At 38.2% G+C, this 15,075-nt stretch overlaps 1 protein-coding gene across 4 annotated transcripts in view; it reads right to left on the bottom strand.

The window, feature by feature from the left end:
• Positions 1 to 15,075, bottom strand: part of ASTN2 (astrotactin 2) — an 887,719-nt gene that overhangs the window by 323,089 nt on the left and 549,555 nt on the right. The window lies entirely within an intron of this gene.

Here is a 15,075-nt window from a genome sequence, read left to right as displayed (position 1 = left end):
CTCAAAGCAGAATCTATTCCCAGTGTGTCTGTCGGCCAAGGTTGAAGACTGTAGCAAAAACAAGGTTTCTGTTGCCCTTGCAACTGAGGGGTGATCCTTCCAGGACCACGGACAGCACACGCAGCAGCAGCCGCAGCTTCTGTTCAATTAGCAATGTTAGCAGCCTCTGTTGGTCTCTAACTACCTAATTCTGACAGGAGAAGGGCCCTTGGCACGCCTTTGAAATGGGATGGGCTCCTCTATGGCCCAAACATGCATCTGAATGGGGTGTGGAAAAAATACTTGCAATTTGGGATTCTTAGAATGGGAAAAAAATCTCTTAGAGAGGCATGGGGAGAAAAGAGAAAGCAGAGGTCCTAGCCTATGTGAAATCAATTCAGAAACAGAAATCTTTTGAGTGTCTACCTGTTCACCATACTTGGCTAGGCACTGGGGGTAGGGTGCACATAATAAATAAGACACGTAAGAGAATAGGCTGCACAATTGAAGACAGGGTAAAATGTCATCTTTGTTCCTTGTGATGTATGTGAAGCCAGGTAAGTCATTTTACCCCTTTGGTCTCCAATTTCCTCATCTGTAAAAGGGGGTAAACACTCCTATCCTACATTAATTCACTAGGCTGCTATGAAGTCCCATGATACACTGACTACATACATAGATAGAAATTGCAGTGTACTTAGAATAAGTAGAGAGAGGTTTAATGGTGGCAATGGTGGTATTTACTTATTGGGCATATACTATCAACTAGACACTTTATTTTCTAACCATGAAAAAGGTAGCATAATCATTCCTGCTTTACAGAAAAGAAAAATGAGGAGCCAACAAATAAAGCATGTCACACCATGAGTAAGTGGCAAAGCTGGCATTCAAAACCAGGTCTGTTTAGCAACAAAGGCACCTTTTTCTTGTCTTTTCCAAATCCAGTTGTTCTTATTTGCATGATAGACCCTGGATACACTATGCTAGTTGGAGGCTGTAGAAAGCGGGCAGTCTCTTATTTACCTTTATTCCATGGGATGAAGTGAAGATCTATTGATCTGACTGCAAAAAGACTCATGTGGGAGAAGGGGGAGGCTCTGTAACATGGTTTGGGAAGAAAGTATACCCAGGATGCAGGAACCAGTTGCCAATGCTAGAGACAAAGAACCCAACTGGAGGTAGGAAGTAGGCAGAGAGAGCTGAAAACATGAGCTAAGATCACTCCACTGAACATCAGGAATATCTTGTGTCTGAAGCAAGCTGTCCCTCTGTCCTTTTTTCCTCTAACCCCTGGTGTATTGCACAGATGCAGTGATTGTCTTCCCAATGTTTACCTGCTCCTGCCCAAAGTACAGTGGAAAGTTCTTGGAAAGAGGCTTGTCCTGGTACCTTGGTCAAGTCTATCCTGTCTTCTTTTTGCATCTAATAAATATATGCAACTCTACCTTCATAAAGCTTCAGTACAGATAAAGTGAGTTATATAAATGTTCATAGTATATGGTAATTACTCAATAAAGTCTAGTTCCAGCCGTTTATTCCAAAAGATTCCTAGCAAATACAAAAAATGATATACTGGTAGAGCTCACCCTCTTCTCTCCACCCCCCCCCCACAACATACGTACGTATGAATAACACATTGCTGTTGTAAAAGATTAGATATTATCAAAGTCTATAAAGTAAAACCCAAAAGCTCTTCATTTCCCACTCCACACATATCCTTATTTCCTGTTCCAGTGATTATCATTATTGTTAATAATTATGTATTCTTGTAGGGTTGTTTCAATGCATTTAGATATATACATTATACATATTTCATTTTTATAATATAAGATATATTATTTTAATTTTATATCATATATTATATATTTTTAAATTATATATAGAGTTTTTCATAATAAACTCCTAAACAGAATTACCCTACATATTGTAGTAAGATATGCACTTGCACCTAATATCATTTCTTAAAGATCTTTTCAAATCAGTATCCATACAGATCTTTTTAATGACTCTTTGGCATTGCACAGTATAAATGTTCCATAATGATTTTCCCTAATCTTTACTGATGGGCATTTTGGTTGTTTATAGCTGTTTGTTATTACTAATGATACCACAGCGAAGAATTTTGTACATATATCACTTTGCACGTATGTGTTTTAATAAAACAGATTCTTAAAGAGGGATTGCTGGGTCATTGTTTTATGAATTTAAAAATTTTGATAGATCTACAAACTGGCTGTCAGTAGAGGTACTGCCAGTTTACAATCCTATCCTGATGAATGGAAGAACCCATTTCTCTGATTCTTTCATGGACATTATTGCCAATCGTAGATGGCAAAAATAAATCATGATTCTTTGAATTTGCATTTCCCTGATTACTGGTGAGGTTCACCATCTCTTGTTGCCATGGTCACTTGTATTTCTCATTCTGTACATCATCCATCCATATGCATTTACCATTTCTCTACCGTGACACTCGTCTTTTTCCTTATTGGTCTGTATATGCTTTGCATATTTTCTTAGTAATTTTTCACCTTCTAAATTTTTTTCCAGTCGGTACTTGCGTTTCAATCTTGCTTTTGATGCCTTATAACCTCTTTATCCTGGTCCTTTATTGCTTTTGAATTTTGTGTAATGCTTAGGAAGCCACAAAGGTGAAAAAACACTTTTCATTATATTCTTCTAGTATTTATACAGTTTTCTCAGGTTTGGTTATTTAATCTATGTGAAATTTATTTTTGTGCATGGTGGGAGTGGTTACTTAAACTTAATTATTTTTAAAATGGGTAGATGATTATCTGAAGGAGCTATCGTTTCACTAAGTAGTTTGAAATGCCATTTTGTCATGTACTAAATTGCTATGTGTACCACATACACATAGTTGGCAAGTTTATTTAAGTATCTGTGTGTTTCTGCAATAATTCTGCACTATTTTAATTAATGTAGCTTTACAGCATGCTTTGAATGTAGCAAAGTAGTCTTCTCCTGGTCATGAACATTAATTTTCTATTTTAAAATTTCCTTACTGTTCTTACTCATTTTTTCCCTTCAGATAAATTTCAGAGTTGGCATGTCAAATTCCATGTACATAATGATCAAGGGATCAATACAAGAAGAACATATAACAATTGTAAATACCTATGCACTCAACATAGGAGCACCTCAATACATAAGGCAAATGCTAACAGCCATAAAAGGGGAAATCGACAGTAACACAATAACAGTAGGAGATTTTAACATCCCAGTTACATCAATGGACAGATCATCCAAACAGAAAATAAATAAGGACACACAAGCTTCAAATGACACATTAGACCAACTCAATTGATATTTATAGGACATTCCATCCAAAAATTACAGAATACATTTTCTTCTCAAGTGCACATGGAACATTTTCCAAGATAGATCACATCTTGGGTCACAAATCAAGCCTCGGTAAATTCAAGAAAATTGAAATCATATAAAACATCTTCTCTGACCACAATGCCATGAGACTAGATATGAATTACAGGAAAAAAACTGTAAAAAATACAAACACATGGACGCTAAACGATTCACTATTAAACACTTAAAGAAACCACTAAAGAAATCAAAGAGGAAATCAAAAAACATCTAGAAACAAATGACAATGAAAACACAACCATTCAAAACCTATGGGATGCAGCAAAAGCAGTTCTAAGAGGGAAGTTTATAGCAATACAGCCCTACCTCAAGAAATAAGAAAAATATTGGATAAACAACCTAACCTTACACCTAAAACAATTAGAGAAAGAAGAGCAAAAAAAACCCCAAAGTGAGCAGAAGGAAAGAAATCATAAAGATCAGATCTGAAATAAATGAAAAAGAAATGAAGGAAACAATAGCAAAGATCAATGAAACTAAAAGCTGGTTCTTTGAGAACATAAACAAAATTGATAAACCATTAGCCAGACTCATCAGGAAAGAAAGGGAGAAGATGCAAATCAACAGAATTAGAAATGAAAAAGGAGAAGAAACAATGGACACTGCAGAAATACAAAAGATCATGAGAACTACTACAAGCAACTATAGGCCAATAAATTGGATAACCCGGAAGAAATGGATAAATTCTTAGAAAAGTATAATCTTGCAAGACTGAACCAGGAAGGAATAGGAAATATGAACAGACCAATCACAAGTACGGAAACTGAGAATGTGATTTAAAATCTCCCAACAAACAAAAGCCCAGGGCCAGATGGATTCACAGGCGAACTCTATCAAACATTGAGAGAAGAGCTAACACCTATCCTTCTCAAACTCTTCCAAAATACAGCAGAAGGTAGAACACTCCCACTCATTCTACGAGGCTACCATCACCCTGATACCAAAACCAGGCAAAGATGTCACAAAAAAGGAAAATTACAGGTCAATATCACTGGTGAATATAGACACAAAAATCCTCAAGAAAATACTAGCTAACAGAATCCAACAGCACATTAAGAAGATCATACACCATGATCAAGTGGAGTTTATCCCTGGGATGCAAGGATTCTTCAATATACGCAAATCAATCAATGTGATACACCATAGCAACAAACTGAAGGATAAAAACCATATGATCATCTCAATAGATGCAGAAAGAACTTTTTACAAAATTCAACATTCATTTATGATAAAAACTCTCCAGAAAATGGGCATAGAAGGAAATTACCTTAACATAATAAAAGCCATATATGAGAAACCAAAAGCCAACATTGTTCTCAATGATGAAAAACTGAAAGAATTCCCTCTAAGAACAGGAACAAGACAAGGGTGCCCCCTCTCACCACTATTATTCAACATAGTTTTGGAAGTTTTAGCCACAGCAATCAGAGAAGAAAATGAAATAAAAGGAATCCAAATTGGAAAAGAAGAAGTAAAATTGTCACTTTGCAGATGACATGATATTATACATAGAAAACCTGAAAGACTCTACCAGAAAACTGCTAGCACTAATTGATGAATTTAGTAAAGCAGCAGGATACAAAACTAATGCACAGAAATCTCTTGCATTCCTATATACTAACAATGAAAAAGCAGAAAGAGAAATTAAGGAAACTCTCCCATTTACCACTGCAACAAAAAGAAGAGAATACCTAGGAATAAACCTGCCTAAGGAGGCAAAAGACCTGTATGCAGAAAACTATAAGACACTGATGAAAGAAATCAAAAGACATTACAAACAGATGCAGGGACATACCACGTTCTTGGATTGGAAGAATCAACATTGTGAAAATGACTATCCTACCCAAAGCAATTTACAGATGCAACGCAATCCCTATCAAATTACCAACAGCATTTTTCACAGAACTAGAATAAGAAATCTTATGATTTGTATGGAAATGCAAATGACTCTGAATAGCCAAAGCTATCTTGAGAAGGAAAGACGGAGTTGGTGGAATGAGGCTTCCTGACTTCAAAGTATACTACAAGGCCACAGTGATCAAGACAGTATGATACTGGCACAAAAATAGAAAGGAAGATCAATGGAACAGAATAGAGAACTCAGAGGTAAACCCAAGCATTTATGGGCACCTTATCTTTGGCAAAGGAGGCACGAATATACAATGGAAAAAAGACAGCCTCTTCAATAAGTGGTGCTGGGAAAATTGGACAGCAACATGTCAAAGAATGAAATTAGAACACTTCCTAACACCATACACAAAAATAAACTCAAAATGGATGAAAGACCTACATGTAAGGCCAGACAGTAGAAAACTCCTAGAGGAAAACATAGGCAGAACACTCTATGACATCCATCAAAGCAAGATCCTTTTGGACCCACCTCCTAGAATAAAGGAAATAAAATCAAGAATAAACAACTGGGACCTCATGAAACTTAAAAGCTTTTGCACAGCGAAAGAAACCATAAACAAGGCAAGAAGACAACCCTCAGAATGGGAGAAAATACTTGCCAATGAAGCAACAGACAAAGGATTAATCTCCAAAATATGCAAGCAGTTCATGCAGCTCAATATCAAAAAAGCTAATAACCCAATCCACAAATGGGCGGAAGGCCTAAATAGACATTTCTCCAAAGAAGACATACAGATGGCCAACAAACACATGAAAAGATGCTCAACATCACTAATCATTAGAGAAATGCAAGTCAAAGCCACAATGAGGGATCACCTCACACCAGTCAGAATGGACATCATCAAAACATCTAGAAACAATAAATGTTGGAGAGGGTGTGGAGAAAAGGGAACTTTCCTGCACTGTTGGTGGGAATGTAAGCTGGTACAGCCACTATGGAAACCAGTTTGGAGGTTCCTTAAAAAACTGAAAATGGAACTACCATATGACCCAGTAATCCCACTCCTGGGCATATACCCAGAGAAAACCATAATCCGAAAAGAAACATGTACCATAATGTTTATTGCAGCACTATTTACAATAGCCAGGGCACGGAAGCAACTGAAAGGCCCATCAACAGATGAATGGACAAAGAAGATGTGGCACATATATGCAATGGAATATTACTCAGCCATAAAAAAGAATGCAATTGAGTTATTTGCAGTGAGGTGGATAGACCTAGAGTCAGTCATACAGGATGAAGTAAGCCAGAAAGAGAAAAACAAATACCGTATGCTAACTCATCTATATGGAATCTAAAAAAGAAAATGGTACTGATGAACCCAGTGTCAGGGCAAAAATAAGGATGCAGATGTAGGGAACGGACTTGAGGACACAGGGTTGGCAGTGGGGGTGGAGCAATGGGGAAGCTGGGACAAAGTGAGAGAGTAGCTTTGACATATATACACTACCAAATGTAAAATAGATAGCTAGTCGGAAGTTGCTGTATTACAGAGGGAGATCAACTCAATGATGGGTGATACTTTAGAGGGCCAGGACAGGGAGGGTGGGAGGGAGTCATGGGAGGGAGGGGATATGGGGATATGTGAGTAAATACAGCTGATTCACTTCGGTGTACCTCAAAAACTGGTACAAGAGTGTAAAGCAATTATATTCCAATAAAGACCTTAAAAAAAATCCATGTAAAATTTTAGTGGAATTTTAGGTCGTTCTAAATTGAATTTGTAGACTAAATGGGGAAAAGTTGATAATATTTTGTTCCTTTAAGAAATATGCATTGAGCGCCAACTCTGTGCTGAGCACTGTTGACAACTGTGGCAGAGATGATGTCTTATGTTCACCACACTGGACCTCTTTGTGGACACCCTGTCGATTGTGCATCTAAGCTGCCCTTGGAGTTGGGTTTAAGGGACTGTGTGAAGGGATTCTGAAAGATGGCATTTGTGTTGATGTGGTATAAGTCACTGCAGATCCAGTCCTTACAAACATCTCACATGATTGTCAAGCCCTCTCTTGCTATGGCAAGCTTGGAGATCATGTGTTCCAGATCCACACTGCAGGAAGGAAGAGGGCTACCTCAATTACAATGGACCTTATGGGAACCAGAAATCAACTTTTGTGTTCAGTCTTCTGGTTTGGGAGGCTTCATTTGTAACAGCGACATAGCCTATCTTATCCTGGCTGATTGATACAGCATCTTTACAGTTGGGAGTCTTCTAATCCAGAAACATAGTTTGCATCTCTATTTAGCAAGTGTTCTTTTACAAACTTCACTGAAGTTTTAGACTTTTGGTCAGAAAAGTCTTGCACATAGCTTGTGGGGTTTTATTCATAGGTATTTATGCAAAGCACTCTGCTGTTAAGGTTACAAGCAGGTGTTTTGGATCCAGACCATAATAGTCCAAATCCAGATTCCACCATTTTTGGCTGTGTGACCCCAGACAATACGCATAACCTCTCTGTACTTCCTTTGCTAATCTATGAATAAGTTCCCACCACACAGAGCCACTGTGAAGATAAAACGAGTTGTGTCGGAAATACAGTGTGCCCAAGGATGTAGTAGAGTGATAGCTTCTATTATTACAGTCTTTTCCACTTGAGGAATAGGATCCGTTTTTCATGTTTGTTTCCCCTTATATTTTCTAGTTATTGCTGATATTGAGGAAAGTTATTCCCGATTTTTGAAAGTTAATTTTTCATCCTACCACATAAGGAGCCCATCAGTTCTAATACATCAACCAGATTTTTCTAGACGAATGAGTACATATTTGCCCAGTTTGGGTATTCAGATTATGCTAGGATTATGGAATAAATTAGAAAACTGTCCTTTTATTTTCTTTCTCTGGACCACTTTACATAAGATAAAGGTTATCCATTCCTCGACGATTTGATAAGACCTGCCTATAAAATCCCCTAGGCTTGATGTCTTCTTTCAATTGTACACATTTAGCTCTCTTATCATTTTATGTTATGTTATCTGGCTATTTAGATTTTTTACAGCATCATGACTCAAACTTGGCAATTTATATTTTCTAAGGAAATAAAGTAGTTTATCAAGACTTTCAAATTTATTGGCATAAAGTTGCACACAGTATTCTCATTAAATTTGTTTTATCTTCGGTGCTTCTCTGGTTATGTCCGTAGCTCATTACGAATGTGTTTATTTGTGTTCTCTCTCTTTCCTTTGAAGAAGCTTTTGCATTTTATTGGCAAGGCTCCTTTTTTTTTTTTTTCTATTTCATTTATTTCAGCTTTTATTTGTATTAATTCCTTCCTGCTGCTTTCTTTGAGTTTGTTTTATAATTCTTTTTCTGGCTTCTGGAGTTGAATGCTTCATTTGTTTATTTTCAGTCTTGCTTGCTTCTTAGTAAATGCTGTGGAGCTTCTGACTACTTCTTTGTCTCTATTCCATGAGTTTGATATGCAGCCTTCCAGCTTCTGCTCGTTTCTAAATTTGTGATAATTTGAGTTTTTTTTTCTTTACCCAAGAGTTATTTAGAAGGTTGTTTTTTGTAATTCCCAAATACATAGATTCATATGATAGATAGATCGCTGTTAATATCTCATATTATTGCATTCTAGCCTGAGAATGTAGCTTGTATAATTTCTACTTGGATGAATTTATTGAGATTCCAGGCCCCCTTACCTAAAGGAGACACAAGGTGTCAAGTTCAGATTCTGGTAATTAAAGCTGTGGTCAAATAGAGGCCATATCAGTTCCCACCTGTATGACCCTGATCAAGTCTATTAACTTCCCTAGGCCTCAGTGTCACAATCTATTAAATGGGGATAATAATAACCATTATCATAGGGCTGATATGAGAATTAGAGATAACTTACCTAAAGAGCAAAATAGTATCTATGATGTAGTGGCCAATTAATGCATCAACTACTGTAATGATGATGATTAATGGTATTGTGATTATGCCAGTATTACCTGTGATTGCTTCTTGATCTATTAGCCCATTTACACTTCCCAGAGAATGTACATTTGTTTCCAGTGGTTCTCAGATCTTAGCTCCTGGCTTCTTTCTAGATTAGATTTCTTAAAGCCAACAGAGTTGCCCTTCTTTGATTTTTTTCTTTTTTTTTTGCTTCCAACTACATGATTAGGAACTTCTTTGTGCCATTCATTGTACATATAAACATACATTATACATATATTTTAAATATATAACTTTATATATTTATACATGCATAATTATTACACATAAGTTGAATATATACATTATATATGCACATACATGTAGATGCATAGGCATACAAGTATATGTGTGTGCATATATATGTATGTAGATACATACATGTGTATATGCAAAGCTCAGTCCCACATTCAAGATTCACAGTCTAGTGAACTTTTTTCCTATATATTTTTCTCCTTATTGCAATCTATAATGGATAGAATAACGGTTCCCCAAAATATCCACCTCCTCATCTCCAGAACCCATGAAATGTTACTTTACACGGTAAAAGGAACTTTGAGGATGTGATTAAGAATTCTGATATGGGATGAAGGTTCTGGATTATCTGGGTGTGCTCAGTGTAATCATAAGGGTCGTTATAGGCGCATGCAAGGTAGAGGAGAGTGTCAGGGTCAGGGAAGGAGATATAACTTGGAAGCAGAGGAAAGAGACAGACAGACACAGAGACTATGTCTCCGGCCTTGAAGTCCTGGTGATGTCTAGATTTTAGAACTTCTTCCCTCCAGCACCATAAAACAGTAAATCGGTATTGTTTTAAGCTTCTGAGTTTGTAGCAATGCATTGCGAAAGCACTAGGAAACTAATATACAACCCTCACAGGGAGGTGTTGTTTCCATTTTCAGACGAGAAAACTGAAGTTTAGAGAAATGAAGGGACCTGCCCGTGGAGATAAACCTTGTCAATCGTGGTGCTAGGAATTAAACCTGGAGTTCATATTTCAAGAAGTATATACTTGAGTGTGTGAGTGAGTGTGTGTGTGTGTGTGTGTGCACGATTTTAGCCATATTACAACTGTAGGTGCATGGTGATTTTCTTTTGCCTGGGAGTGGGAAAAGACTGTGGCTCAGCAGCAGAGGAAGGAGGGGAGATAAAAGGCCTGGGTTTGCTTAGTAAGACCCTTAGAGATGTAGGGAGAGAGAGCGGGACCAAAAAAAAAAAAAAAAAAAGGAACTCATAAAGGCAGATGATCCTTTTAGTTTAAAAATGTGAGCAACTCTCTCCCCCAAGCCACCTCAGGGCACAGGATGATTTATGCAAAGGTCTATTTAGTTGTTGGTTTCTATTTTTTTTAATCTTATTTTTGTACCATGCAACATAATTATACAGCTCCTTTAGAACATTCTGTCGTCTGGGAGATTTTCTTACAGAAATTCTAAAGAGTGTAGGCTCACAGGAAACCAGCCAAGATCTGCATGAAACTATATTTATACATATGCCAAAATGAAAAACATAAAATAAGTACAGAGATACAAACTGGGCATTTTAGCTGAAGGCAATGAATGTGTTAGCCTGAACACACCCATCACATTACAGAGAATACTAGAACTGGATGGGGCTTCAGAGATTGTACCATAAAATCTTATACGTGTTTGGCCAAGAGCATGTTTTATTTAATCCTTACAGCAATGTCATGAAACGGGTACTTTCATCTGACATTGCCACCAAGGACCCTGAGGCTTGGCATTTTAAATCCCTTGACCAAGATCACACGAGCACTTTGGAAAAGCCAGGACTTGGATCTTCTTTCTCCAAATCTAGGGCTCATTCCACTTTAGCACAAATGACTGCTTCCAATCTTGTTTTACAAAAAAAGGAAATTGGGACCTAAGGGCAATGGCATTTATACAAATTCTCAAGGCAGGGTATTTATTTATTTATTCATGTATTTACCAGCTCATTTATTCATTCATTCCTCAATGGCTTATGGAATCAATAAAATTATGTACTGAGATACATAGACTAGGAACTTTTTTTTTTTTTTAAACACGGAAGGGAATCAAATCCCAGAAGGAAAAAAAAAAGAGTAAAGTTAAGGGTAAGAAGAGCTCAAGAAACTGCATACCACATGGACTTGGACTACTGTTAGGGATGAATCTTAGCATCCTACCACCAAGGCAAGAGAGAAACAGGTGCTTTCTCACCTTTACTGACACCTGTGAGAAATCCCACTCTAGGGTCATCAGGACCAGGACCCTCTGTGACCTAGCAGTTAAGGCCTTCAACCATGTGCACCCCACTCACCAATGTCACACGAGTCTTTCTCATGAAGGTTCTCAGGATTTTCCCAACCTTAACAAAAATGAAGACTAGTAAAACTGTTCTCAAAGCGGTCTCCATCTGCAGGTTTCACTCAAGGGAAAAATTTAGAGTTTCTAGAAAAGGCATTTTGAAGGTAACATACTCAAGGGTATTCTTCAGAAAAGATGGAAGGAAAGGAAAGAAAAGGAAAAGAGAAGAAAGGAAGGGAAAGGAAAGGGAATGCCATGGGGAACTCTGGGCTAAATTACATAAAATATTTTATCTACTCTAAGACCCTCAACACTCATCGGAAACACTGGCATTTCACCTAACACTAAGAAAGAAAAAAAATTAAACTCTATCAAACCATTGATAGTAAAATACATACTAATTTCAGAAATGTTAAAATGTGGAAAATATGGGCGCTTTCGAACCAATGAAATATGATATCACTGCAGGTCTTGTCAGAGCTTTTACTATCCCCAAGTGCTCTGTGAACCTTCAAGAGACAGTTATGGTGTGCAAACTTTCCCATGTGGGCTTGACCACTGGAGCTTCCCTTTTTTTGTCTTTGAGCATCTCATGGAGCTAATGTTTTATAGAACCCACATATGAAAACAGCTATCCAAAGAATGGCTGGACTTTGTGTGCTTCCATCAGTTGTCTGTGAATATGTCTCACACCTGAGCTTTTGCAAATGTTTCCAACAGCGGAGAGTGCAAGGTTGTACTGTTTGACAAGAACCTGGCAAGTACATGTTCTATGTTCACTTTGAGAGGTAAATCCCCTATCTTTCAATCAGCAGTCAGAGCTGTCAGAGATCAGGCCTAGCCTAAGAGTTGAAACCACGACAAAACAGGTGCTTGAGTGAATGCACCCCCATACCACTGCAACTAGTTACTGACAGTGAAAATTAAAATATCTGTCTGCATTCTCTAGGTCAATGTTTTCCATTAATTAGAGCCTACTTCGGCTTTGACAATGAAAATAAGGGGCTTCCAGTTAACAATGGATATTAAATACATGTGTTTATCTCCTCTCCCTCCAAAAATAACATAAAAATGACATTAAACTGAAGGCCTAGCAAGGACTATTGAGGCTGGATGTGGTCCTTGAGCCCATATTTTTACATACATTTTCACTGCATTTTAAAGTAAATTACATTTAAATATATTCAATATATTGAGATTAGGATAGAGTAGCCTGGGACACCTCCTATCCCAGTTTCACCTCCTCACTGGCTGCGAGACCCTTCTGGCCCTCGGTTTCCTCCTTTAAATGATCTAAGAAATACTGAAACTTCAAAAATGTTGATGGCATTGTTCACTACTTCTTATATAGGTATAGATAGGAAACATCTCTCTTAGCAAATTATGTCAGGAAAAGGGAGTGTGTCCTCTGGAAAACAAAACAAAGCAAAAACCGCCTAAAAATACAAAATTACTTTTCTCAAGCAAGGGCATTTCTATAATCCACCATGTTTTCTTCTGTTTACTTTGGTTGCCAAGACAAACAGAGCTAAATTTATCTCATGTTGAGTAACTCTCCCATTTCAGGCTCCTGAAACCATTTTCTCCCTTTCCCTTTCTCTCCTCACAAATGGCTCTGATCCGTCCTATCTTTATATTACCCATTTTTTTATAGGTTGGATTTATGTGGATAATATTAAATTCTGTTGGAAGAATGCACAGTATACACTGTAAACACACAGGTACCAATGAAACAAACTTGGTTGCTAGGTAACTTGCGTAGGTCTTGGAGCGAAGAAATGCTTCCTCACCCATAAGATTCATTCTAAATGTTTCATCTTGGTGTCCAATGACCTTCTCAACCTATCTCAAATCCACCTGCTTCTCTTACCATACTGTTACCTCTGGGCTATCAACATCAATCAGGACCAAGTGAGGCTCAAACACCTGTCCCCAAAGTCCACTTTGCCCCAGTGGGCAAGGACTTGTACTCAATGCTTCTTTGCATTCTCAGCATCCCACAAAAGATCAGACACAGAGTCAGTGCAACAAATCTTAGATGGATGAATTCTTTAATTCAACAATTATGGCTTTGAAAAAGTTCTTGGGCAAGCAGTGCGGAATGGCAGTAGCGACACACAAGTGATTAAGGCCCCTGCTCATGAGGAGTTTACAGTGTGACAGAGACCAGACAGGAAAGCAGGTACGTCAACAGAGCAATGGGGCTATAACTGGCAGAAGCACGGGGGTGGGGGGAGCTGTGTGCTCCCAGAGAAAGAATATTTTATTCCGTTTTGAGGACCTTGGGCTGACTAAGGGCTGACAACCAGAACAGCCAGCCAGCAGTCCAGTCGACAAGAGGCGTCAAGATTTCACTGGGATAAATTAGAATTGGAGACACAATGTCAATGGCTCTTCCCTGGTAAGAGGGCCCTATACGTAGAAAAGAAAAAAGAAAACAAACCAAAATAAGACGAGAAAAAGTCTTTTCTATACATGCCCTAACCCAATTTGATAACTATGAAACCAGTATTTAAATAGTATCCACTTGAAAGGACAAGGCAATATATACCCAGCTCCAGGGTAACTGCACATCTCACTTTTGTACTTCTCTTGGGACTCAGAGAAGACTTGCTGAAGAAGGTAAGATCTATACCAAGACTTGAAGATGAAACAGAGCATTCAAGCTAAACAGAGCGTTTGTCACAGACAGATGCGGGGTAGCGGGGGAAGAGAGGAGGAGAAGAGGCAAAGGGAACAATGGTGAAAACTCCAGAAGCTGAAGTCAAGAGGCCTAAATCAGGAATAGGGACGTAGCTGGAAATACAGCTGAAAAGGCTGGAGTGCAAACAACTTCCTTAGCTGCGTCAGTTGAGGAACTTCATTTAACAATTATTTATTGAGCACCTACTACATGCCAGGCACTGTTCTAACGTGCTGGAGACAGAGCAGAAAACAGGACATACAATTCAGTCATTGGAAGATTACATGAGATGGCTTTATCATTACAGCTACCATTTACTGAGTGCTGACGTGTGCTGGCCTCTGTGTATATGTAATTTCATTTAACCCTCACAATGCTGCTGCAATCACGTCAGATTCTACAGGAAACATCAGACTCAGAGATGATGAGTGATTTGCTCAAAACCGTGTGGCAGAAAGTGGCCAGAGGCCAAGAGTGACATCAAATCTGCCTTGACTAAGACTGGAGCCCTGAGGACTGGGTTTGAATCCCGATGTCCCTATTTATTATCTGTGTGACCTTGAGCAAGTCACTGAGCCCCCCTGTGCCTGGTTTTCTGGACGGTAAATCATGATCATAATATTAGTACCTCCCTTGCAGAGCTGGTGTGAGAATTCAATGGGCTAATGTCATCAAAGCATTTAGCACAGTCATGGCGCGTAGGAAGCGCTTACTGAGTGTTAGTTGCTATTATTAACCTGGCTACAAATAGGTTTATTAAACCTGTGCCACCCAGGAAACTTTTAGAAAGGACACGGAGCTCTGAGCAAGTTGACAAGGTCCCCTTGAGTGAGGGTTTGTTTTCCTTGCTTAATTCAACAGCCTGCCACTTCTCTAGACCAACTTTCACACA

Source organism: Hippopotamus amphibius, chromosome 2 (genome assembly GCF_030028045.1).
Source record: "Hippopotamus amphibius kiboko isolate mHipAmp2 chromosome 2, mHipAmp2.hap2, whole genome shotgun sequence".
Classification (NCBI taxonomy): Eukaryota; Metazoa; Chordata; class Mammalia; order Artiodactyla; family Hippopotamidae; genus Hippopotamus; species Hippopotamus amphibius.
This window is presented reverse-complemented; position numbering and strand designations above follow the sequence as displayed.